We start from the raw sequence: 27,021 nt of genomic DNA on the forward strand, positions 1-27,021 counted from the left end.
ATGCACTTTTCAAAAAGTTACAGCTAGTTGAACATTTTTGGAAAAGTGAAAATTTTGCCTGTCCCGATCATTTTGTCTATCCCCTGTACATACGCTCTTATCTTATGCATACGCAGCCAGTACGGAATCACCCTGGAATCACCCTGGAATCACCCTGGAAAGCAATCGTGTTACTTTTCTTGTCAATATTGATGCTTGCAGCATATCATAGATATGACACATGCATCAGAGCGGCCAGGTCTACTGCGTTGTATTTACGCGCAAAGATGATTTTTAAATTTATATTTAATAAACCACCCACTGACGACCACCATTTTCAAAAACGGCAATCAAACCAAAACTCCTTTGCCTTTTTCGAAATATTCACGACAAAACGAAAGGCGAGGCACAGCTCTTTCAAAGCGGGGGTCTCAGCCCGGAAAGTGAAGAAAGAAAACCTTGTGGTCACTTATTACCGTCAAATGGTATCTTTCCGGGTTAGAAAATACGCACATCTTCTCACCGGAATCTGCGACGGATGACGATAATTTTGGAACTTGTCGGAACGAGCTTCGCGAGTTATTTATTTGGACATTTTTCTAAATGTGCGAAACCAAACTTTCTTGCTGCGTAGCAACCCCGGCTCAAACATGTACGTGTTAAAATAGCAAAACTCACTGAATCACTATACATTTCTTAAAATATTGGTTTCGAAACGATCGGCCGAATCAAAAACTAAAGGTGTGATTATGAACAATCGTAACTATTTTTATAAGAAAATCAATACATTTCCGTTATGCATGATCCTAAAATTGGCGAAGAAGGGAAAACTTTATTCATAACATACTTAAGCAAAGCTTGTCAATTTAAACCTATTATTTTTCTGCGTTTGTATTGTCACTCTATCACAATTGTATGTCAGACAATTTGTTGTGTAATTCGTGTAACGATCTATGATATTGTTTTGTTGCAAATTTCAAAGCAAGTAAAAATTAAAATTTTAAATATTTGATGCAAACTAAAATAAATTCCTACCTATACAAAACAAGAAAATCATTCTCTAGAAACTATATACCTGGCAACAAATCCATACTCATGTTCTTTCGTCTCCTCTTTACGCTACCCAGAGAGCTAAACGCGAGAGAGCACACGAGCCTACGGATAGAGACCGTACTTTGCGTGTCTCTATATTCTAAGCCCTGCTACGAACCGTACGTAAACTTTTCGCTTTCGAGCCCTACTTAGCAACGACCGGTGCGGTTCACTTCTTTGTTCGGGGCTTTACTTAACGTTAAAACGCTTGATTGAGCCCATGAGTGGGCTTGGTCTAACGGGCGTACTGCGGAGGTAAAGAAGAGAGAGAATGATGACATAACACGAGGTTCACCTCTTGGAAATATGATAAACAGATTTCCACATTCTATAAAAAAAAAGACCTCAATAGGTTAAACATGAACCAGTTGACAACCATGTTCTGATGAGATATTCATTTCATTTATATAGTTCACATCAAATTCATGATAATACTGAATCAACAATTTGCCGCCATAATACTCGATTTGCAGCTGCAGCTCTCCATCCTCGGTCACGCCCAACACGCGCCAGATCACGCTGCACCTGGTCCGCCCATCGTGCTCTCTGCGCTCCACGCCTTCTTGTACCAACCGGATGGTTAGCAAACACCAACTTTGCAGGGTTGTTGTCCGGCATTGTTGCAACATAACCTGCCCACCGTATCCTTCCAGCTTTGGCCACTTTCTGGATACTGTGTTCGCCGTAAAGTGCAGCGAGCTCGTGGTTCATCCTTCTCCGCCACACACCGTTCTCCTGCACACCGCCGAAGATCGTCCTTAGCACCCGTCGCTCGAAAACTCCGAGTGCTTGCAGGTTCTCCTCGAGCATGGTCCATGTCTCGTGTCCGTAGAGAACCACCGGTCTTATTAACGTCTTGTACATGGTACATTTGGTGCGGGGGTGAACCTTTTTTGACCGCAGTTTCTTCTGGAGCCCATAATAGGCACGACTTCCACTGATGATGCGCCTTCGTATTTCACGGCTCACGTTATTGTCAGCCGTTAGCAAGGAACCGAGGTAGGCGAATTCTTCTACCACCTCGAAAGTATCCCCGTCTATCGTAACATTGCTGCCAAGGCTTGTCCTGTCTCGCTCAGTCCCACCTACCAGCATGTACTTTGTCTTAGCCGCATTCACCACCAGTCCGACCTTTGCTGCTTCACGTTTCAGGCGGGTGTACTGTTCTGCCACCGTTCCAAATGTTCTAGCAATAATATCCATGTCATCCGCAAAACAGACAAATTGGCTGAATTTCGTGAAGATCGTACCCCGGCTGTTGAGCCAGGCTCGTCGCATAACACCTTCCAGGGCGATGTTGAATAGTAGGCAGGAAAGTCCACCACCTTGACGTAGTCCCCGTCGAGATTCAAATGAACTGGATAGCTCACCCGAAATCCTTACGCTGTTCTGCACACCGTCCATCGTTGCTCTTATCAGTCTAGTCAGCTTCCCGGGAAAGCTGTTCTCGTCCATAATTTTCCATAGCTCTGAGCGGTCGATACTGTCGTATGCCGCTTTGAAGTCGGTGAACAGGTGATGCGTTGGGACCTGGTATTCACGACATTTCTGGAGGATTTGCCGTACGGTGAAGATCTGGTCCGTTGTCGACCGGCCGTCGATGAAACCCGCTTGGTAACTTCCCACGAACTCATTTACTTTAGGTGAAAGACGACGGAAGATGATCTGTGATAGCGCTTTGTAGGCGGCATTCAAAACGGTGATCGCTCGAAAGTTCTCACACATTAACTTGTCGCCTTTCTTGTGGGTGGGACAGATTATTCCTTCCTTCCACTCCTCCGGTAGCTGTTCGGTTTCCCAGATCTTGACTACTAACTGGTGCAGACAGGTGGCCAACTTTTCCGAGCCCATCTTGATGAGTTCTGCTGCGATACCGTCCTTACCAGCCGCTTTGTTGTTTTTGAGCTGGTGGATGGCATCCTTAACTTCCCTCAGCGTGGGAGTTGGTTCGTTCCCGTCCTAAGCTGCACTAACATAGTCATTTCCTCCGCTGCCTTGGTCCTCCGTGCCTACATTCTCTTCGCCATTCAGGTGCTCGTCGAAGTGCTGCTTCCACCTTTCGATCACCTCACGTTTGTCCGTCAGGAGGCTCCCGTCCTTATCCCTGCAGATTTCGGCTTGCGGCACGTAGCCTTTGCGGGATGCGTTTAGCTTCTGGTAGAACTTGCGTGTTTCCTGTAAACGGCAGAGCAATTCCAATTCCTCGCACTCCGCTTCTTCCAGGCGGCGCTTTTTCTCCCGGAAGAGACGGGTCTGCTGCTTCCGCTTCTGTCTGTATCGCTCCACATTCTGTCGGGTTCCATGCTGCAGCATTACCGCCCGTGCTGCATCCTTCTCCTCCAGAACCGCTCTGCACTCCTCGTCGAACCAATCGTTTCGTCGACTCCGTTCTACGTACCCGATAGTGCTCTCGGCTGCGTTGTTGATGGCTGCTTTGACTGTACTCCAGCAGTCCTCTAGAGGGGCCACATCGAGCACACCCTCGTCCGGCAACGCTGCCTCGAGATTCTGCGCGTATGCGGTGGCGACATCTGGTTGCTTCAGTCGCTCTAGATCGTACCGGGCGGCCGCCGGTAATGTACATTGTTAATAACGGAGAGTTTTGGGCGCAGTTTAACCATCACCAGGTAGTGATCGGAGTCGATATTAGTGTCACGATAGGTCCTGACGTCGATAATGTCGGAGAAGTGCCGTCCATCAATCAGAACGTGGTCGATTTGCGATTCCGTTTGTTGTGGCGATCTCCAGGTGTAACGATACGGGAGGCTGTGCTGGAAGAAGGTGCTACGAATGGCCATGTTCTTGGAGGCGGCGAAATCGATGAGGCGTAGGCCATTTTCGTTCGTCAGCTGGTGGGCGCTGAACTTCCCAATCGTCGGTCTGAATTTCTCCTCCTGGCCTACCTGAGCGTTTGGATCCCCTATGATGATCTTGACGTCGTGGTTTGGGCAGCGGTCGTACTCGCGTTCGAACTGCGCGTAAAATGCGTCTTTGTCATCATCAGTGCTTCCGGAGTGAGGGCTGTGCACGTTTATTATGCTAATGTTGAAGAATCGGCCCTTGATCCTCAACCTGCACATTCTTTCGTCGATCGGCCACCAACCGATCACGCGCCTCTGCATGTCACCCATCACTATAAAAGCTGTTCCCAGCTCACGTGTGTTGCCGCAACTCTGGTAGATGGTATGATTCCTCTAAACGTTCGCACCATAGATCCTGTCCAACACACCTCCTGCAGCGCTACGATTCCGAACCCGCGGTCCTTCAGTATATCGGCGAGTATGCGGGTGCTCCCGATGAAGTTGAGAGACCTGCAGTTCCACGTACCGAGCTTCCAATCGCAAGTCCCTTTTCGTCGCTGTGGTCGTCGCCATTGGTATCGGTTCGCATTCTTCTCTTGTTGATTTTCCGGTGCTAGTCTTTTTTACGGCTGGCTCGCAGGGCCTGACACCAACCCACTAACCCAGGGAGCTGGGCTTACCTTCCCGGAAGCTACGGGTTCTGCATTGGCATTTCCTCGAACTACAGTGCTAAATAGCTAGGCTCGAGCGTCCGTCTTCACCGGAGGTGGTGTTTTTAATGGACGCCCAGGAGATAATATTTTACCTGAGCTTCCACTCCATGAGATATACACTAAGCGAAACAAAACTAGCGAAATTCATCGAAATACCTTATGAAAATTTGCTATAACTAATTCTTATGGATGCCATAAGAATACCTAATGAAAATTGATCGTGTTTGCTATGACAAATTTCATAAGATAGACTTATGAAAAGAACAAAAAAATCTTAAAATGATGCAGGCTGGATTCGATCCATGAATGTCGGGATCACCGAGCCCGTGTTTTATCCACACGGCTACCGACGCTTGAGAATACCATTTTTTTTTTTTCTTTATTTTTTGAGACTTTCAGCCCTGAGCTGGTTCGTCTCTTTGCAATAAAAGGATTTCCTGAAGGGATCCTCAACAATAAAAACTGAATAATTTACAGAGTTTTTGAGTATAAATGTAACAGGTTTAGCCAGTGTTCATAATCTACGCTGATAAAGTTGCCATTCGTCCGTTTGTCATGTCGATTGAAGCGTTTATTTAGTCGTAGGTGTATTGATCGTTGTTCTTCCGTAGTCATGTAATTGGTCGACTCTTGGGCCTATGTTTGTTGGTAATAGCCGATGTCTTTCAGAAACTGGATCAGTGATTTCTCTCTGTCTAGGTCGTTGGATAGCGCGTCTCTTATGCTGCCGCCAATACTGTATTGGTCTCTGAGATTCTCGAAAGCCTGGCAATTTATGATGAGGTGCTCTACCGACATTTGGGTTGAGCACACCGCACATTGCTTGTAGAAACCTTTCTGGGACCCAAGATCGTGAGAGAATCGTGTGTAACCGCAGCGAAGCCTTGACAATATTCGCTGATCCTTCCAGTTGTTGGTATCGGTCCAGCGATTTGTATTTTCTTTTACTTTTCGTAGAAAAGGATCTCGTATTCGACACCATTCGTTCTCCCAAGCCAAGGCGATTATCGATTTAATCCATATTTTTAGATCATCTGCAGGGACTTCGAGATTTGTTGGAGTTTTTGATCTGCCACTTGCTGCTAGCTTGTCGGCAGCATCAGAATACCATGTTGCTAAACATGAATAAAAGCCAAGCTGTGAGACTTTAAGTCATAGCGTGACCTTATGAAATTCATCCGAAACATTATGAATTATTTAAAGGCCGTTCCATAAGTTGGGCCTTATGGAAATCTTAAGGTTATTTGGCTGAGTGTAGTACACTAAAACCCCAATTTACGCTCACTTCTTTTGCGCCAAACTCAATTTACGCCCCCCGATTTACGCACTAATTCCCAAATAACGCTCCCCCCATTTACGCACTAATTCCCAAATAGCGCTCCCCCAATTTACGCTCCTTAGGCGTAAATTGGGGTTTTAGGTATTCGGGAACAAGTAACATGTGATACATATGATACATAGAGGGTTAGGGTAGAGGGTAGGGCAGATGGTTAGGGCAGGGTAGATGGTTAGGGTAGAGGGTAATGTTAGATGGTAGGGTAGAAGGTAGGGTAGAGTGTAGGTTAAAAGGCAAGATAGAGGGTAGGGTAGAGGGTTAGGGTAGAAGGTAGGATAGAGGGTTGGGTAGAGGATTAAAGTAGAGGGTTGGGTAGAGGGTTGGATAGAGAGTTCGAGTTGAGAGTAGGGTAGAAGATAGGGTAGGTTGAAGGTAGAGTGGAAAGTTAGGGTAGATGATTAGCGTAGTGGGTAGGGTAGAGGGTTAGGTAGTGGGTAGGGTAGAGACAATGATGGAGGGTTAGGGTAGAAGGGGTAGATGATTATAGTAGAGGGTAGGGTAGATGGTAGGGTGAAGGGTTATGTTAGAGGGTAGGGTAAAGGTAGAAGGTAGGGTAGAGGGTAGGGCAAAAGGTAGGGTAGAGGGTAGGGTAGAGAGTTAGGATAGAAGGTAGGATATAAGGTAGGGTAGAGGGTACGGTAGAGAGTTTGGGTAGAGGGTAGAGTAAAAAAAGAGGGTAGGGTAAATGGTAGAGTAGAGAGTTAGGGTAGAAGGTAAGGTAGAAGTTAGGGTAGAGGGTTAGGGTAGAGGGTAGAAGAGAAGGTAGGGTAGAGGGTAGGGTTGATGATTAGCGTTGAGGGTAGGGTAAAGGCTTATTGTAGAAGATAGAGTAGAGAATAGGATAGAGGGTAGGGTTGAGGGTTAGGATAGAGGGTTAAAGTAGAGAGTAGGGTAGAGGGTTAGGGTAAAGGGGAGGGTAGAGGGGAGGGTAGAGGATAGGATGGAGGGTTAGGAAAGGATGACATGAGATGAAATGAAAGATGAGATGACAGATGAGATGAGAGATGAGATGAGAGATGAGATGAGAGATAAGAGATGAGAGATGAGATGAGCTATGAGATGAGAGATGAGATGAGAGATAAGATGAGAGATAAGAGATGAGATATGAGATGAGAGATGAGATGAGAGATGAGAGATGAGAGATGAGAGATGAGAGATGAGAGATGAGATGAGAGATGAGAGATGAGAGATGAGATGAGAGATGAGATGAGAGATGAGATGAGAGATAAGATGAGAGATAAGAGATGAGATATGAGATGAGAGATGAGATGAGAGATGAGAGATGAGAGATGAGAGATGAGAGATGAGAGATGAGATGAGAGATGAGAGATGAGAGATGAGAGATGAGAGATGAGAGATGAGAGATGAGAGATGAGAGATGAGAGATGAGAGATGAGAGATGAGAGATGAGAGATGAGAGATGAGAGATGAGAGATGAGAGATGAGAGATGAGAGATGAGAGATGAGAGATGAGAGATGAGAGATGAGAGATGAGAGATGAGAGATGAGAGATGAGAGATGAGAGATGAGAGATGAGAGATGAGAGATGAGAGATGAGAGATGAGAGATGAGAGATGAGAGATGAGAGATGAGAGATGAGAGATGAGAGATGAGAGATGAGAGATGAGAGATGAGAGATGAGAGATGAGAGATGAGAGATGAGAGATGAGAGATGAGAGATGAGAGATGAGAGATGAGAGATGAGAGATGAGAGATGAGAGATGAGAGATGAGAGATGAGAGATGAGAGATGAGAGATGAGAGATGAGAGATGAGAGATGAGAGATGAGAGATGAGAGATGAGAGATGAGAGATGAGAGATGAGAGATGAGAGATGAGAGATGAGAGATGAGAGATGAGATGAGAGATGAGATGAGAGATGAGATTAGAGATGAGACGAGAGATGAGATGAGAGATGAGATGAGAGATGAGATGAGAGATGAGATGAGAGATGAGATGAGAGATGAGATGAGAGATGAGATGAGAGATGAGATGAGAGATGAGATGAGACATGAGATGAGAGATGAGATGAGAGATGAGATGAGAGATGAGATGAGAGATGAGATGAGAGATGAGATGAGAGATGAGATGAGAGATGAGATGAGAGATGAGATGAGAGATGAGATGAGAGATGAGATGAGAGATGAGATGAGAGATGAGATGAGAGATGAGATGAGAGAGGTGATGAGAGATGAGATGAGAGATGAGATGAGAGATGAGATGAGAGATAAGATGAGAGATGAGAGATGAGAGATGAGAGATGAGAGATGAGAGATGAGAGATGAGAGATGAGAGATGAGAGATGAGAGATGAGGGATGAGAGATGAGAGATGAGAGATGAGAGATGAGAGATGAGGGATGAGAGATGAGAGATGAGAGATGAGATGAGAGATGAGAGATGAGATGAGAGATGAGATGAGAGATGTGATGAGAGATGAGATGAGAGATGAGATGAGAGATGAGAGATGAGAGATGAGAGATGAGAGATGACATGAGAGATGAGATGAGAGATGAGATGAGATGAGAAACCACTGATTTTTCAACATATCTATACCAGAGGTACTGATCCTTGGGATGATCAATCCGTAAAACATTTGCTCTTCTTCCTTGTACTATTGGTTATTGATATAGTCACGTGGCCCGTGACCATAGATTGGAAACCACTGATTTTTCAACAACTTCTTATCAGAGATACTGATCCTTGAGATGATAAATCCGTAAAACATTTACTCTTCTTCCTAGTACTTTCGGTTCTTGAGATATTCACGTGGCCCGTGACCATAGATTGGAAACCACTGATTTTTCAACATATCTATACCAGAGGTACTGATCCTTGGGATATTCAATCCGTAAAACATTTGCTCTTCTTCCTTGTACTATTGGTTATTGAGATATTCACGTGGCCCGTGACCATAGATTGTAAACCACTGATTTTTTAACATATATATACCAGAGATACTGATCCTTGAGTTGATCAATCCGTAAAGCATTTGCTCTTCTTCCTAGTACTTTCGGTACTTGAGATATTCACGTGGCCCGTGACCATAGATTGGAAACCACTGTTTTTTCAACAACTCTTTATCAGAGATACTGATCCTTGAGATGATCAATCCGTAAAACATTTACTCTTTTTCCTAGTACTTTTGGTTCTTGAGATATTCACGTGGCCCGTGACCATAGATTGGAAACCACTGAATTTTCAACATATCTATACCAGAGATACTGATCCTTGAGATGATCAATTTGTAAAACATTTGCTCTTCTTCCTAGTACTTTCGGTTCTTGAGATATTCAGATGGCCCGTGACCATAGATTGGAAACCACTGATTTTTCAACAACTTTTTATCAGAGATACTGATCCTTGAGATGATCAATCCGTAAAACATTTACTCTTCTTCCTAGTACTTTCGGTTCTTGAGATATTCACGTGGCCCGTGACCATAGATTGGAAACCACTGATTTTTCAACATATCTATACCAGAGGTACTGATCCTTGAGATGATCAATCCGTAAAGCATTTGCTCTTCTTCCTAGTACTTTCGGTTCTTGAGATATTCACGTGGCCCGTGACCATAGATTGGAAACCACTGAATTTTCAACATATCTATACCAGAGATACTGATCCTTGAGATGATCAATCTGTAAAACATTTGCTCTTCTTCCTAGTACTTTCGGTTCTTGAGATATTCACGTGGCCCGTGACCATAGATTGGAAACCACTGATTTTTCAACAACTCTTTATCAGAGTTACAGATCCTTGAGATGATCAATCCGTAAAACATTTACTCTTCTTCCTAGTACTTTCGGTTCTTGAGATATTCACGTGGCCCGTGACCATAGATTGGAAACCACTGATTTTTCAACATATCTACACCAGAGGTACTGATCCTTGGGATGATCAATCCGTAAAACATTTGCTCTTCTTCCTTGTACTATCGGTTATTGAGATATTCACGTGACCCATGACCGTAGGTTGGGAACCGCTGAACTTAGCAAAACTGCTAAATTATTGATTGTTACTAAATAACTTATAACCTTTTCACAGGTTAGGAACTTTATGATTTCGATCTTCACAAACTAATCATAAAATTGAAAATAAAACACTCCCCCGATTTACGCACTAATTCCCAAATAGCGCTCCCCCCAAGTTACGCTCCCCCAATTTACGCTCCCCCCGTTTTGAGCGTAAATTGGGGTTTTAGTGTACACAGTACGATCGATGTTGTACACTCCAGCGTAATTGCGCTGGCAATGTTAGTTCCCTCAAACAATATCTTAGACCATCATATTGATTGACTGCGGACAACTTTCAATCTACGCAGCTTTCATAGCCCCGGCAGTGTTTTGATGATCAAATTACACATGAACACCTAAATACCACGACTTTTTTTGCTACTACCGACTAGTGTTATCAACCAGATTGGGAGCCGAAATCTGTGGCGCGTGGAACTCGTTATGTCCAACGCGTGGATTAGGTTAATTTTGTTGAGTCATAGATCTCGCATTTTGAATAGATTGATAATTATTTCTGCTCGCACGAGCTTAGAGCTGTTGGATTATGTAACCCATTGGACCGGTATCGGTCAAACTTCGCACTAATCCGTGTTTTTCTCACCATTAATGTCCCATTTATCTTCTTCCGCAGGTTGGCTGTTTTTTCGGTGCGATTGAAATTGAAATCATTTCTCTCCAGTACTGCTGTGTGTTGTGGAAACAGCTGTGCAGTTGGCGCTGCTGGGTTGCACGACCGAGTTCCATGTGCGGTTCGCCATACCTGTACGAACTTTTTCGAATCGCGGTGATAGTGTGGTCGCTGTCTCTGTACCAGTGCTGGCTTCTGCGTTGAATGCTGTGCACACCGGCAATAGATATTGCGCGTGTCGGTTCGTACTGCGGCTGCCATACCTGGAGAGGCCAAAGAAGTTACGGAAAATAATAGTGAAATAAATATTCCACCAACGGAAGCCGACGCGGGCGGTGAGCTGTTCTGAGAGGCTCCGCTGAATAGCATCCTGAAGACTTGTCGTCGCGCAGTAATTGTGAAAGTGTGTCTTTGAAGGTTACTTACTGGCAGTGTGGGGGGGACGGACGGTGTATACCTTTGCCAGTGCTTTGGCTATTAGGTTGGTAGTTTGTGGTTGGTTGGACATCTCCAAGCAACATCATCAACCGGCGGGTAGAAGAAAGATGCCGAGTCAAGAAGAAATAAGTTCATTAATTAGTTCGTGAATTGAATGAAATCTGGCTTCAGATTGGCCGTTGTGCTGTTGTGTATGCCCTCCTGAAGAAGCGGGGTGTTTTTCTTTTTGGAGGAGTACCGTGGAAGTGAGCGGCTATCAAGAGTGTAGCAAAATTTTGTGTGAGCAGTTGTAAACATCGCTTCAAAGTGAGGTATCATGTGAAACCAGTTGTGTTTGTTTACGAGAAAAGCGCTGGAGAGATAAATTTTGACAAGTGCTACTTTTTTTTTGCTGGTGGGCGCTAATACACGCTCGGTGAGTGGCGGTTTGTTTGCAGATTTGTACAACAGCAACGGTTGGAGAATCATTTTGTGAAACGAGTAGTGTTTATTGGTTACTAAAACGTTTAAGAGATACCAAGGTAAGTGCTATAAACTTTTGATGTTTAAGGTTTGTCTGGCATTTGACTGTATGTACTTGGTTCCCTTTGATCAACTCTGTGCTTAAAGTCGAAAAAGACTGGGTTTGAATCCTCGTGCGATCGATGATCATCTATATGGAACTGAAATTGAACAATTATATATTTGATCACAGATCACAGATTTCTACGATGAATAAGATTTTTAAGATTTTTGGCGATTGGAGTTAATAATTCTAAATTTTGAAATACTCTTGAAACATTGGTCGCTATTACAATATTACATATTTTATTTTGACGAAAGTGTCGATGGTGGCCGAATGAGCAGGATAAGAATGGGCCGATTCTTCATCTTCAACATATTTAACGTGTACAGACCACACTCAGACGCGCAGCTCATATGAGAGTACGCCCGCTGCCCAAGTCACGTCAAGATTATCATAAGAGATCTAAACGGTCAGATAGGCCAAGAGGAGGATTTCAGACCGAAGAATTGGGAAGTTCAGCGCCCACGAGCAGCAGACGAATGAAAACGGCCTACGACTCATTGATTTCGCCGCCTCCAAGAACATGGCCGTACGTAGCACCTTTTTCCAACACAGCCTCCCTTATGGCTACACCTGGAGATTACCATAGCAGACGGAATCGCAATTCGACCACGTTCTGAGTGATGGACGATACTTCTTCGACATTATCGGCGTCATGATGTATAGTGGTGCTAACATCAACTCTGACTACTATCTGGTGATGGTCAGACTGCGCCGAGAACTCTCCGTAATCAACAATGTACGGTACTGACTGCCGCCTCAATACGGCCTAGAATGACTGACACAACCGGATGTCGCCTCAGCATACGCATTGAATATCTAATGGAAGATAAAGCAGCACAGCAGCTTTTTCAGGAGAAGAAACGCCGTTTAAAAGAAGCGGAGTCCGAAAAATGGAATTTCTGTGCCATTCACAAGAAACACGGAAATTCAAGCAGGAGCTCCACGTATACAGCAACGGCATTGCACCGTGAGGCAAAATGTGGCAAGAAAGGACGACGACTCCTGGAACTTGAAGTGATAGAAAGGTGGAAGCAGCACCTCGACGTATCACCTTAATGGTCAACCAAGTTCCTCGCTGAGTAAAGTTATGGATACCATTCAACAGCTCAAGAACAATATCACAGCTGGACTCATCAAGGCGGGCCCGAAATCGTTGGCCATTCGCCTGTATCGACTGATTGTCAGGATCAGGGAAACGGATTAGCTACCAGAGAGGTGGAAGGAAGCGATTTTCCGTGCGATCATCATTTTAAATGCTGTCTACAAAGTGCTATTCCAGATCATCTTCCGTCGCCTGTCGCCTAAAATGAATGAGTTCGTGGAAAGTTATCAAGCTTGCTTCGTCGATAGCCGGTCGTCAACGCATCCGATCTTCACATTAAGGAGAATTCTCCAGAAATGCCGTGAATACCAGGTCTCAAAGCATCACATATCTATCGACTTCAAGGCGGCATACGGCCGACAGTATCGACGTATCGATCAAGCAAATCTATATGGTTTTTTTTATCTGTATTAACGAGATTTTTAGCCCTAGGCTAGTTCATCTCGGGAACCACGCTTTACTTCCCTTTAGAAGGAAGAACTCATATTTTGTGAGTTTGTCGGGAGTGGGATTCGATCCCAGGTCCTCGGCGTGATAGTCAGGTGTTCTAACCATTAGACCAGGTCCGCTCCACTACTATGGAAAATTATGGACAAGAACGACTTTCCCGGGAAGCTTACAAGATTACAGTATGTTAAAATCTCGACGGGGACTATGACAGGCTTTTGGACCTTCGTGCTTTCTGTTTGACATTGCGCTAGCGGGTGTCAGGCGAAGAGCCGGATGTAGCAGCCGGACCGGGGTACGATTTTCAACCGATGCGGCTTTGTTTGTTTCACTGAGAACATGGGTATCGCCGGCAGAACATTCGGAACGGTGACTGAGCTGTAGTTTGTTTTCCGGCTTTGTTTTTGATATTGATTATACTTTGATTGAGTGAAATGTTGTCAAATGCATCTTCTCGTTTATTATGTTTATTGTGATCAGAATATTTACATGTCCAACAACGCATCATGACACAGAACTATAAGCGTATTCCATATTATAAATAAATTACATTGCCACCGCAAGCCAGCGGCGGCTCAGCTGTATTTCGTATGTAGTGATAACAACACCCTGCCCATAGTGATAATGAAACAAGTTGCTTGCGGTTATCATTCTTGAATTCACACCCTCGTACGGCACGCTCGGTTGTCCATCATTCGAGCGAGGTGCATCGACATAATTTGCACCCAGCTTATATGTACGAGGAACCGTGACGTAGCGGGTAACGACTAGGTATAAGTATCTTCGTTCGCGACATCAGCTGCGATGGTCGCAGCCTTCTTCATTGCGCGGGGTTTGATAATGACCTCTGTGCAACTGAACTAGCAATGTAGCAGGTTCGTGTGTATCGGACTTGGTTCATTACGCTTGAATCGATGATTTATGGCAATTGTGTAAGTGTATACATAAGTATGTTTATGTCATTATTTGTTCTCAATTCATAATTGCATACCGATGAACGTTGAATAAGTATCTTCCATGCAAAACTGCTATATTGATTAGAATACGAGATTTCGAATAATTTCTGTTTATGACATATCAAATTGCTTCATGTGAACCTATCGAACGACCACATTCCAAGTAGAGCTTGGCTTGTTCTAATTATACTAACAAAATACATTCCCTTTCCTCATCTCCAAAATTCCATTATGGAGATAAGAGTTCTCATTTGAATTTGGATAGACGGTATCATCTGTGATCTGGTATGCTCTGGTTATTTGATCCGAACGAAAACAAAGCCGCACACTGAGAAAAAATAAAATAAATTTCACTGGAAAAAATCAACTCAATTTCGCTTTGACATCAACTATTTTGGTTATTTTTTTGGTCTTGTAAAACCCGCTAGAAATATTGTGAAACGCGAAATAAAATGCGTTGAAATGAGCTGTACACCTAAACCTCCATTCAGGAAAGTGGTCGCGTTCCATTGAATTATCATAGGAATATGAAAGACTATATTGTTAAAACACCATTTGTTTGGAAAAAAAAAATGGTATAGATTGATTACATAAAATGATATAGTTTGCCACACGATATGAACATGCAAATTATCATTGGCAGAGGTAGCTCTCAGGTAATAACTTTGAAAATGCTCATAGAATACTAAGCTAAGAAGCAGGCTTAGTGCCAGTGGAGATGTTACGCCAAGAAGGAGAAGAAGATATTCCATTTATCGCAGCATTTGGAACTGGAATTGTTAGTCAATCGTCATTGTCGTCGTTTGCGTGGATACTACCGATGTTATGCTGGTAATTGCTCAAGGAGTTACTCTAGGAATTTCCAAAAATTGTGTTTGGAAATTCTTTCAGCTCCTCCGGAGGAATTTCACTGAAAGTTCACAATGAGTTCATGGCGAGTTAAAATAACTCCAGATATGCCAACAGTAATTTCTTTAGAAGTGCTTCCAAGAGTACGTTTGGGATTTCCTTTGGAAATTTCATTAACAAATCCTTCGTTAATTCGTTCTACAATTCGTTTGAGAAGCAATTCCACAATTCCTTTATTTTTTTATTTATATGATATATGTTGCCCTATACTGGCATTTACCAGATTTGCTGGTATGTCATAAACATACAGAAAAACTTGTAGTTTCGCAATCATCGCACGATTTAACGGTCAAAATATAGTGTGGTTCGGATTGTGCTCGCATGTCGCATGTATCAAGGTGGCGCTGCTGTGCCTACATCACCACTCAATTTTGGAGAGAAATGAACGCGACGCCGATCAATGTTTACATAAAATGACTCAATCATGAACCTTCATTCATGTTTTATGAATGGATGACGCCACGGGGGAGTCGTCACCTGCAAAATGGTTACATCGAGCCGAGGGAAACAACACCTGCAAATGAATGCTTCAGATTGAGCATTATAGAGGGTGCTAGTGAGATGCCAAACGATGTTTTTGAAGCAATTTTCTTCTAAGTAATATGTCTGTTTGTCGGGGGTTAGAAGGCACAGAATGTTGCTAATTGACAAATTGAGGGATGAATTTTTGAAAAAATCGCATTCTGGTGGGATTCGAACCCACGACTCCGTATTCGCTAGACCGGTGCTTTAACCAAACAAGCCACAGAACAGGTAATGATTCTGCAGAATAGAAAACCAAACTGAACCCGAGCCCTCACCATGAACATTCCTTTTTTCAAGAACACAACATACCCGCGTTTGTGCACAATAACTTCAAGTGAGAGCGTATTATTTTTAGAATCATTACCTGTTCTGTGGTTTAGTTGGCTAAAGCACCGGTCTAGCAAATACGAGGTCGTGGGTTTGAATCCCACCAGAACGCGATTTTTTTTTTCAAAAATTCATTCTTCATTTGTCGATTAGCAACATTATGTGCCTTCTAACTACAATTGTTTCTGTAATTGGGAAATCCCTCTAGTTCCAGCTAATCCATTAGGAATTCCTTCTCCCATCGTTAAATCTTCTGATATATTCGGTAATTTCTTTGAGACTTGTTTCGTCATCACTATTGGAAATTTCTTTGGGAAGTACTTCAACAATTGTTTTGACATTTAAGTTCAGTTCAATTGAAAAATGCATTGCAAAATCCTTGTGCTATTTCCAACGGAAATTGCTCGTGCCATTTATTCTTTGGGATTTTGTTGGGAATTCCCTCGGAAATTTTATTAGGAATTTTCAATCATTACAGCAAGACTTAATCCGAGTATGTATTCTGCAGTTCCTCTGAGAATTTCTTAAATATTTCGTCCACAAATTCCTTTAGAAGTCTTCAGATTTTCTTCCAGAAGTTTTCCCACATAAGTATTCCTCTAAATCATAGCCGCCCAACCTTCGTTTCGCGACCCCCCAACCGCTTGCAGACAAGCTTCGATTCTATTACGAAAAGCGCAGTGACGACAGACTGGGGGGTCGCGAGAGCCAAGGTTGGGAACCGTGGCTCTAAATCCTTTGCAGAACACAGTTGAGATGCTTTGAGAGTTTTTTTTTCATAATTATTCAAGATATTTCGTCCACCGGGAATATCTTTGGGAGTTCCTCTTGGTATACCTTGCTTAAAGAGTTTTTGAAAGTTGTTTCAAGAATTTCTCCTATACTTTTTGCGAGAATTCATTTAAAAGATCCTTTAACAACTCATGCAAGAGCTCCTTAGGGAACAACTTCAATATTAATTACTTCAAAAATTTCTTCGGGCTTGTTTCTATTATTTATTCACGGTACCCTTCTTAGAATGTTTTAAGAGTTTTTCAGGAATCCTTTTGAAAGTTTCTCCGTTGATTTTTTGAGGGAATTCCATTATAAGTACCTTTAGGAAATACTTCTGGAGTTTCTAAATTTCTCCACAGTTTTTCTCATAATTCCTGTCTCTTAGGGATCTGCATCTCGTCCTCATACACAATTTCAACGCTCTTCGGATCCCTCAGGAAAACCTTATATGATTCCATCAAGTCTATCGGAAACACCTTCGGAAATATATCTAGAGGTTTTCTTTGTAGTTTTTTTATTCAAGAATTAATTCAGAAGTCTTCGCATAAATAAAAATATGTTTCAATTGAAAAAGATCAGAATTTCTGTATTATTATTTATTACTATTATTATTTCTTTATTATAGAGATTTTCATCCCTAGGCTGGTTCATCTCTTATCTGTATTATTCTACCAATAATATGTAATACGTAATTGTAATCTTTTGTGAAAATCTCTAAGAATTCCAGATGAAGCTTCAGGAGGAGTTCCAGGTGGATTTCCTTGAACAACTTCTGGGAAGCTACCGCAAGAATTCTGAAAAAGTACTCCTGCAGGATGTAACAGTTGTAGGATTGCAGTTGGCGGAAATGGTGGAAAGTAGTGGGTAAGCAAGCTAATAATCCGTAGCTATTTTTACAGCCTAATGTCATGAACTATTTCCGCAAAACGGGCAAGTTCCTCAACGAACTACCCTTTTGAAAACCCTCCGCTTAAGCGCCAGTACGACCAATCGTACTGCGAAAGGGCGTGTTCAAATTCCGTACCCGACTAGTTCCTCTCAGGGCCAGGTAAGAATTACCAAAAAGTCTGGCAAATTTACCCAAACTGAACCGGACCAAAAACTAAACTGTTGACTAACGTATATCGTGGGAGAAAGGTTCACAATACATATTAATGTTCGTTTATTCTCCAAACTTTAGAACCTAGGGCCCTGAACGTGCACGTTTTATATAAATGGTTTGATCTAACCTGCGTGTGGTTTACAGAACCGTCTAAACTGCTTGCTTGTTGAAGATGTCGTTAGTGTTCGGCGTAGCTGTCAATGGGCACACGTGGGTCTAGCCGCGGCTTGATCCTTTAAGGAGCTACTCAAAACTCCACGTGGCGTCGCCGGATTGGGCGGGGTGGTCTCGGTGACGGCTGACGAATGGAGAGGCCTGATGATACCAAAAGAAAAACCTTCGCCTGAAGGTGCTTCAGGCGAAAACGAGCAACTTCAGTAAAAGGTCTTCGGCTAGCACCTATCAGTTTTCAATTTACCTTACGTGTAGTCTTTTGGCTACGATTCGCCGATTTGATAGCGAAATTCTGCGCAAAATTAGTCGCAATTGCGTTTTCCTAAAGCACAAATGGTTTTAGGTCTTTGTTTTAACAACATTTGTATTATGCTGAACTCACTTTTGTAATACAAAGTTAGCTTTCCACTTCACTGTCGTTACGTTCGACTCTCTCAATATCTCTCGAGAAATTTAATATTGGTTAATTTCCGAACTAGGAATTAGCTAAACTCACTTACGGATTCTATGATCTCAAGCACACACGGGTATAATGATTTTCTTTGCTAAAAGCACTACTCAAGTCTTCGGAATGATCTGACTGATCTCTAGCACTGACTCAACAGGAATGAAACTTCGTTCATATCAGGTCATATTTGGGACCAATCTTCCCATATCGTACATTAAAACCCGAAGCAGATTCGAACGTGTTCTACTCTGATTGGACCACACAATATCGTATGATATTTCAACTACACAAATATAAATTTGTGATGAATTTATCGAAGACTACAATCTTTAAAAAAGTAGTACAATCGTAACCCAATCTATGGGAGTTCTCAAAATTTGACTATACTTGTTTTTACGGAAATTGTTCCAAAACCCGCCACTTCCCAGCCAACCACATATCGTAAATCATTGTGTGGAAAAAATCGTATAAGTCGATGGTCCCTTCAATATCGACTCATGGAGGTTTTACTGTATTTTCATATATTGAATCAGAATTGTATAATAATATGTATTGTTGACAATGATTGCGTAAAATCGCAGTTCATGCCAAATTAAATTTTAATTACGATTTTGTTTCATATAGCCGTCTCCGATCATAAAAGGTGCGAGATACTATCGGTAGGATCGCACAGAATCGGATAGAACAGTGAAAAACAAAAATACATTCTTAGTGTCAAGCTGCAAGTTCGCTAGCATCGTATATATGATTTCTTTGAATCGTGGAAACGTCGCTTCACATCGTATATGAATCTGCTAAATTGTGATGGCTACCTAAAGGTACGATAAAAATCGGTGAAATCGTATACAACTATAACATTGTTGTATATTGATCGTTTGCGTCACACTTGCGTCGTATACCAAGTGAATGAAATCGTAGATATCGTCTATTCATTTTTACAGTCGCATATGATTGTTATTGCACTTTTAATAGTCGAATCTTAATCTCGGATATCGCAAATGGTTTTGTATATTTGTATTATGGAGGAAAAGAAAAAATGGTATTCATCACAAATTTGTATTTTTGTTGTTGTGGACACCTTTAAACCATGGTAGTAATAATTTCAACCAAATACATAGGTTTTCATACTAGCAGATGGCTTACAATAAGTGATGTATAGATTCCAACAACGATGTGAATTCCGGGCCTCTTGCACGGTATCACTTTTGGTGCCACTCAATGCACAACAACAACGCTCCCACCACAAATCTCGCACCGCATCATGCTAATTTTTATTCGTTTCATGCCATTCACTTTGAACTCTTTATTTTCAACTTGGCAGTATAGCCAATAGGGATAACGCGGTTTTTTTATTTGCAAATCTTGAGTCCTATATTGGTACACTCAATCGTAATAAGATCATGGGTAATCGTATATTTAGACGGATAAAATCGGCGAAATAGTAGAAATTTTTCGAGAAATCGTAAATTATGTTGGATGGAATTGCAGTATTTAATCGTATATATGTTTCGATATGGCCTCCGCTTTAGTATGTATATGTCTGTTTCGTGCATTGAATACGATTTCTTTGGTGCTATATATGTGTGACTATTTCAGTTGCAATTTCGATATAGCAACCAAACTGCTGGTTGGGATAACTGTGCCACATTTGTGATTGGTTGTGTCTCCGCATTGCAATTGAAGTTTGTTTGTGATAGGGTATGTGTACCATTCCTTGGCCTAATATGCCAGCCGCCTTGACAATTTTGACCATAACTCGTGAATTAATAGCACTAGTAATGATGTGTTGACCCTATCACGCACTCTAGGCAGTGCATTTTTGTCCAATTGGAAGTAAACTAGCATAAATATTCAAGAAATTACCTAATTACGTTGAACATATTCGATGCGATGGTATGCAACGTTGGTCTACGGTACAAAACTTGGCCTATTAGTGGATACAACGTTGGCTTATTGTTTTCCAAGCGATAAAACCAATTTGTCTCTCATTTTTTCATATTTCTGCTGAAGTAATATCACTGTTTGTTCACCAATCTTACTTTAAAATTACATTTTCGGAGCCAAATTTTCAAAAAACTATAAATAAATCACTCAAACTAAAGTTCTTTCTTAATTTAGTTACGAAAACAACGCAACCCTATTATTATGTTATATTTTTACAGTTTCCGCACACAAAATCTTTCTTCCTGTTCGTTCTTTCTGGTTCATTCGCAAACATTGTTGTTACGTCTCTTTTTCAATGTTGTTGACGTTACTTTACTGATGGGCCAAGATTTGGGTACATAGTGAAAAAAATGTCCTCAATATTCGGCCCACATTTAATTTGTAAAATAGTTATTTTTCGTTGAAAACAAATATACTAGTTCAAAATAGCGTCTTTGACCGTCGCATTAAATGTTCAGTTATTGAAAAGTCAATCCGAAATATTCCAGAATCGTGCCATTTATAATCATGTGTATAGACTACCAACTAAGCTGAAGAATCATGGCGTCTACAAAAGCAAAACAAAGTCACATTTTCATTCAATTTTGATGCTCCAAAGTATTAAAATTGAAACGAAATATTACAGTTGTTTGGCGCATAGCTTCTCCGATCTCCAGTTATGTGTGTTTGTTTGAGTTTTTGGTAAACGTTAAGATAGGCCGAATGAGGGGACTATGTCAACGAAGCATCCCGATACCCTATATATAGTATAGGAAATACTCTTTTGGGTCTTTTGAGAGGATCATATTCGTCGTAAGCTATGCAGCTAATGATTTGAACGTACAGCATAAAAACTTTCTCGACTACGAAAGCTACTTTGCATGCCTGTTTCTGCTGTGGCGGGCGATCAGAAAGAGTTCCAGCGAGGAAGTTAAGCTAACGAGCGATTCTACATTCATTATAGCCAAATTAGCAAATAGTGTAATAGAGTTAATTTTTGTCCAATGTCATTGTGTTCTCGTTCCATTGTGAAACGAACTATGAGCGCAAACTACGCTTTTTCGCTTTCGTTTGAGAATCATCACACCTGCGTCACCCAGAGTTGATGGTGGAAATTGGAACCTCGTGTGTGGACCGGTGATAATGCTGCTGCACAAACACACTACTGCGACACTAGATACGCTGGCGGCGCACTAACTCCACTAAACTGCCAAAGAGAGAAACCGATAACAGAGGATAACGGTAATGTTTGCAATATCTATTATAGCGAAAAAAAGATGCGAGGGTGGTGGGAAAAAATAGTACAGAACAAATTACATTCACACCGGGGGGCATCGGCTCTCTTGTTCAACCAACCGACGGATGTTTGAATTCAGTTAGCGTCACAGAAGATGAGCTATTGATCACATGTCGTGTTGCAGCAGAGTAGAAGTGACACGCTTATCTCTGAAATGTGTTAACGAGTTTTCAAGTTCAAAACTAGGATAACTGCATCGCCAACTTTGAAACAAATGACGACCACAATCGGTGTAGCGCAAATACAGGGCAAGGGCTTCAGCAGACACATAGCTGCAAACTCAATCGGGTTCATTTGCAATTCTAGCGTCGTAATAAAAGCGTTACACGAGGATGCACAATTGTTATTGCAAATTGATTGATTGAGGCTAATGATGGTCTCTGGACTGCGGAACCGGTTGAATATTTCCAGCGCGAGTGTGGTGCAACACTTAGTGGAGGCTACAAACGAAGTGTTTCAATTTGATTTGATATAGTAATTCAGTGAAGATGTTTTGAGCTGAATAACAATCGTAGTGTTGGACGTTATCGCGTTACAGGCACCTTGTGAACAATTGTTGGAATATTGGATTTGTTTAGTTTAACGATTACTAAACAGTGCATCATGTTGGGAAAATGCCAAACTTAGTTATTGCTATGAATTTTTAAAATTTTAAAATTATGATAGTTTTTCAGTATCGAAACCTCAGATTTACCAATAAAATAAAACAATTCTGTCCATCGACACACTATGCATACTTTTCTCATTAATATTTGAACGACAAATAAGATTATGCATTTTGGTATTACACTAAAACACCAATTAACGCTCACTTTATTTGCGCCAAACTCAATTTACGCCCCCCCCCCCCATTTACGCACTAATTCCCAAAAAGCGCTCCTTAGGCGTTCATTAGGGTTTAGGTATTCGGGAACAAGTAACATGTACATTTGTATAATGGAAATTTGAAGTTGTTTCTCAAATTGTCCGTCTCAAGGAACACTACCACCAGCAGTGTTGCAAAATTTAGTGGTTCCCAATCTTGGGTGACGGAACACGCAAACTTCTCAAGATCCGAAAGTTCTAGAAGACGGTGTTACAGATTCTGCGGATAACAATAAAATGGTGTTTCATAGATAAGTGGTTCCCAAGCAGATGCTATGGGCCATGCTAATTTCTCAAGAACCGAAAGCGTGATTAGAGAAGAAAAAGGTTTTCGAATTATACGTCTCAAGAAGTATTTATTACTATATAGTGGCGTTGCAATGTTCAGTGGTTCCCAAGCCATTGGTCACGGACCATGCTGATTTCACAAGAACCGAAAACCGAGGATAAGGTATGAACCGTTTTTGGATTCTAGATCTCAAGGAGCACTAGTTGTAATAGCTCAGAGGTTTCCAATCTGGGGTCACGGGCCATGCCAATTTCATAAGAATCTAAAATGCGATGAGAAAGTAAACACTGGTTTTCAGATTCTGCGTCTCAAGAAGCAATTATTACAATAAAGTGCTACTGGAAAACTCAGTGTTTCTCAAGCGGTGGTCACGGGCCACACTGATTTTGCAATAACCAAAAGCTCGAGGAGAAGGTATGAATGTTCTTAAGATTCTGAAGCACAAGGAGCATTTAATACAGTAAATTGGTCTAGAAAAGCTCTGTGGTTCCCAAGTTGGAGTCACGGGTCATGCTAATTTCGCAAGAACCGAAGATTCTAGGAGAAGGTATGATGGCTTTTTTGAACAAGGAGCACTAATTACAATAAAGTGGTGTTGTAAAGCTCAGATGTTTCATATGTGGGGTCATGGGCTATGCCAATTTCACTAGAATCTTAAGTACGATGAACAAAAGAAAATTGTTCTTTATATCTTCGCCTCAAGAAGCATTTACTACAATACGCAAAATTCAGTGGTTCTCAAGCTGGGGTTACGGACCATGTTGTTTTCACAAGAACCGAAAGGCCGAGGAGAAAGAGTGAATGTTTGTAGGGTTCTGCGTCTCAAGAAGTATTTATTACGATATTCTGGTGTTGTAAACATCAGGGGTTTTCAAACTGGAGTGACGGGCCATGCAAATCCCTTAATAATCTAAAAGGCGATGAGAAAGTGAAAATGGTTTTTAAAATTATGCATCTCAAGCAGCATTTTGTTATAGTGCTGCAAAGCTCAATGGTTCCCAGTCTGGGGTCACAGGCCATGCTTACACAGCGCAACATTTTTTTTTTTGTCTCAAGAGCAAAATTATGTGTCTCTGACAGATTTTGAGCCGCCGAATCCGAATCTGGGCTCAGATTTACTCCAGCACATCACAATTTTGAGCTCTACCTTAATTTATAGGGCAAAATATGTGTTTTGGGGCTTTTTTGACTGCCTGCCATTATGCATGGAAATATTTTTTTAAGCAATCAAAAGGTAAATTGGTCAATTTATATCTAAATTAACGACACATGTAAAATATTTTGTTTTACCAAATCGAATTTATAGTTTTAAGCGATTTATGTTAGGTACGATATTTCCATACAAGTCACCCTTCAAAAGTTGCATGCATTGACCAATTTACCTTTTAATTGCTTAAAAAAATATATCCATGCTTCCTGCCATTAAGTCAAAAAAGCCCAAAATCGCACATTTTGCCCTATAAATTGAGGTATAGCTCAAAATTATGACGTGCTGGAGCAAATCTGAGCCCGGATTCGGATTCAGCGGCCCAAAATCTGCCAGAGACACATAAGTTTGCTCTTGAGACAGATCAAAAGTTATTTTTTGTTACGCTGTGTTATTTCTCAAAAGCCGTATGTTTTGTTTTTATTATTTTTTTATCTTTATTATCGAGACTTTCAGCCCAAGGCTGGTTCGTCTCCGAAGCCGTATGTCCTATGAGTCCTCAAAGATCATTTCTTACAATAAAAGGGGGTTACAAAACTTAATGGTTCCCTACTGGAATCTAATCTTAGTGATCCCATGAAACTACCTAAAACACTCCTGATGTCCTTTGGCACTCCTCCTGAAATCCCCTGTGACTTCCTGAAACGCCTTTGAGATCCCCTGGATCTCCCTGAAATATCCTCAAGACCCTCTGAATCGCCCATTGTGCCTCTTGAGATCTCCCTTAAACCCCTGAAACTTCTTGAAATACCATCCTCCTGAAATTTCCTGAAATCCTCTGAAACGCCTCTGAGTCCTTCTGGGATCCATCTGGAACAACCTGAAACATCCCCTGGAGCCCCCTTGTAACTATCTGGAACCCCATAAGAACCCCAGAAACTTTGGAAAAAAAACCTGAAACACCCTTGGGAGCCCTTGCAACTTCCCCTGGAATCCCCTGGGAATCACTGAAATGACACTGACAGTCCCTCTTGTGACCCCGCCTGAGAACCCTTGAAACTAAGATCTCCTCACAGTCCCGTAAAATAATTGCAATTCTTTCTCACACTTTCGTTTGTTGAGATATTCACGTGGCCTGTGACCATATATTGAAAACCACTGCTATTTTCCATACATCTATATTATAGCTACTTCTCCTTCAGATGACCATTCTGTAAAACATGGCCATTTCTTCCTAGATCTTTTGGTACTTGCGAAATTGTTGTGGCCCGTGAACCCAGATTCTTGAGTTCTTGAGATATTCACGAGGCCCGTGACCATAGCTTGGAAACCACTGATTTTTCAACATATCTATTCAGCGATACTGATTAGACGGGCTTGGTGGTTTAGTGGCTACCGCTCCTGATTCATATGCAGATGGTCCTGGGTACAATTCCTAGGCCGTCCCTTTCCTCCTACTTTGTATCTTTCTATATACTTTCTCCCTCCTCTCTACATATACAACTCCTGTATGTATATCCACATGTTCATAGCCATTGCTAGAACAGAAACGGATTGAAGAAGCCATTTCCATTCCTTCCAAACTTTCACAGCACAGTGTCTCAATCCTATTAGATAACGCCTACAAGTTATGCAATTAAGCGAACTGTGCCGCACATCTTTAGAATAATAAAAACACTTAATCCTATCACCTTACCCTGGTATCCACGCACCAATGTGTGAACCTTCTGCCAACCACACGTAAATACAAACGATTGCAATCACATTTACCTGCAACCTGACGTGGCAGGCGCCATTGTCGCCTAAAAATAGAAGATCACACTGAAGATGCCTGTTAGTGCTCGGCAGATATCCTATTGGTTCCATGTGAGAGTGTAGCTGGTCTGGCGATACTGGAGTAGCATCCACGGGCGGTCAATCAAGCTCAAGCTCTCAAGCTCAAGCTGATCTTTGAGATGATCAATCCGTAAAACATTTACTCTTCTTCATAACACTTTCGGTTCTTGAGATACACACGTGGCCCGTGATCATAGATTGGAAACCATTGATTTTTCAATACAACTACATTGTGATATTAACTCCCTGAAGTGCAGAATGTGAAGAACCTTTTCACTTAATCCTCACACCTTTTGTTCTTGAGAAACTCGCTTGGCCCACGACCGTAGGTTGGAAACCACTGAACTTAGCAAAACTGCTAAATTATTGATTGTAACTAAATAACTTATAACCTTCTCACAGGTAAGGAACTTTGTGATTTTGATCTTAACAAACTAATCTTAAAACTGAAAAAAAAAACACTCCCCCGATTTACGCACTAACTCTCAAATAGCGCTGTGGTGCAGATCTGGTGTGATAGTTAGAACACATGACTATAATGCCAAGGACCTGGGATCGAATCCCACTCCCGACAAACTCACTAAGCGTGGGTTCTCCTTTCGGAAGGGAAGTAAAGTGTGGTTCCCGAGATAAACTAGCCCCGGGTTAAAAATCTCGTTGATAAAGATAAAATTTAAAAAAATAATCAAATAGCGCTCCCCTGATTTACACTCCCCCCGTTTTGAGCGTAAATTGGGGTTTTAGTGTTTAGTGTATATGAAAGAACAGCCTATATTTAAATGAAAATAAAACATAAAATACTAACTTAGCTGCCTTCGGCCATCTTAAGACCCCATTTTGTAGGTGGTTTTTATAATAGTTATCGCAATTTGATGCTCTCTTACTATCTCAATCTCAAAGTATGAAGTCACTCTTTGTTGACTGTGGTACTACCGTAGATGTCACTTTATCCAATGCTTCAATCACAATAATTCAATGCCATCCTCATTACTATTTCTGTCAGTCAGAAATACAATAATAGTGAACAGAAACCCGGTAGACCGGCCCTTCCCACACGTGTGGCCACGTGATCGGTGCCAGTCAACAAGAAACAGATGGCCTTCCCTGTCGCTGACTACAACAGACCCTTTACCCATTTTTGTGCGACTGTTTCTTCCCGACGAATCATGACGACAACGGCGACAGATCGCTCAACCACGATTGTTGTCTTCCGCACCGCACCGCACCGTAGATGGCAGGGCGGCGCGGCGGTAAACCAACCCCGGCCTTGCCAATTCAGCACAAACTCCACGCACCAATGCCGGTTCGCCGAAGCGGTCGAAAAAAAAAAGTT

General features: G+C 41.9%; 1 protein-coding gene across 1 annotated transcript in view; it reads left to right on the forward strand.

Annotated features, from left to right (window-relative positions):
* The window catches only part of LOC109397513 (dual 3',5'-cyclic-AMP and -GMP phosphodiesterase 11), a 460,696-nt gene that overhangs the window by 17,173 nt on the left and 416,502 nt on the right, over positions 1-27,021 (forward strand). The window contains exon 2 of the mRNA XM_062850794.1: positions 10,566-11,521. The gene's annotated coding sequence lies outside the window, so the exon portion shown is untranslated. The remainder of the gene's footprint in view (positions 1-10,565; positions 11,522-27,021) is intronic.

This window comes from Aedes albopictus, chromosome 2 (assembly GCF_035046485.1).
Source record: "Aedes albopictus strain Foshan chromosome 2, AalbF5, whole genome shotgun sequence".
In the NCBI taxonomy this organism is placed as follows: domain Eukaryota; kingdom Metazoa; phylum Arthropoda; class Insecta; order Diptera; family Culicidae; genus Aedes; species Aedes albopictus.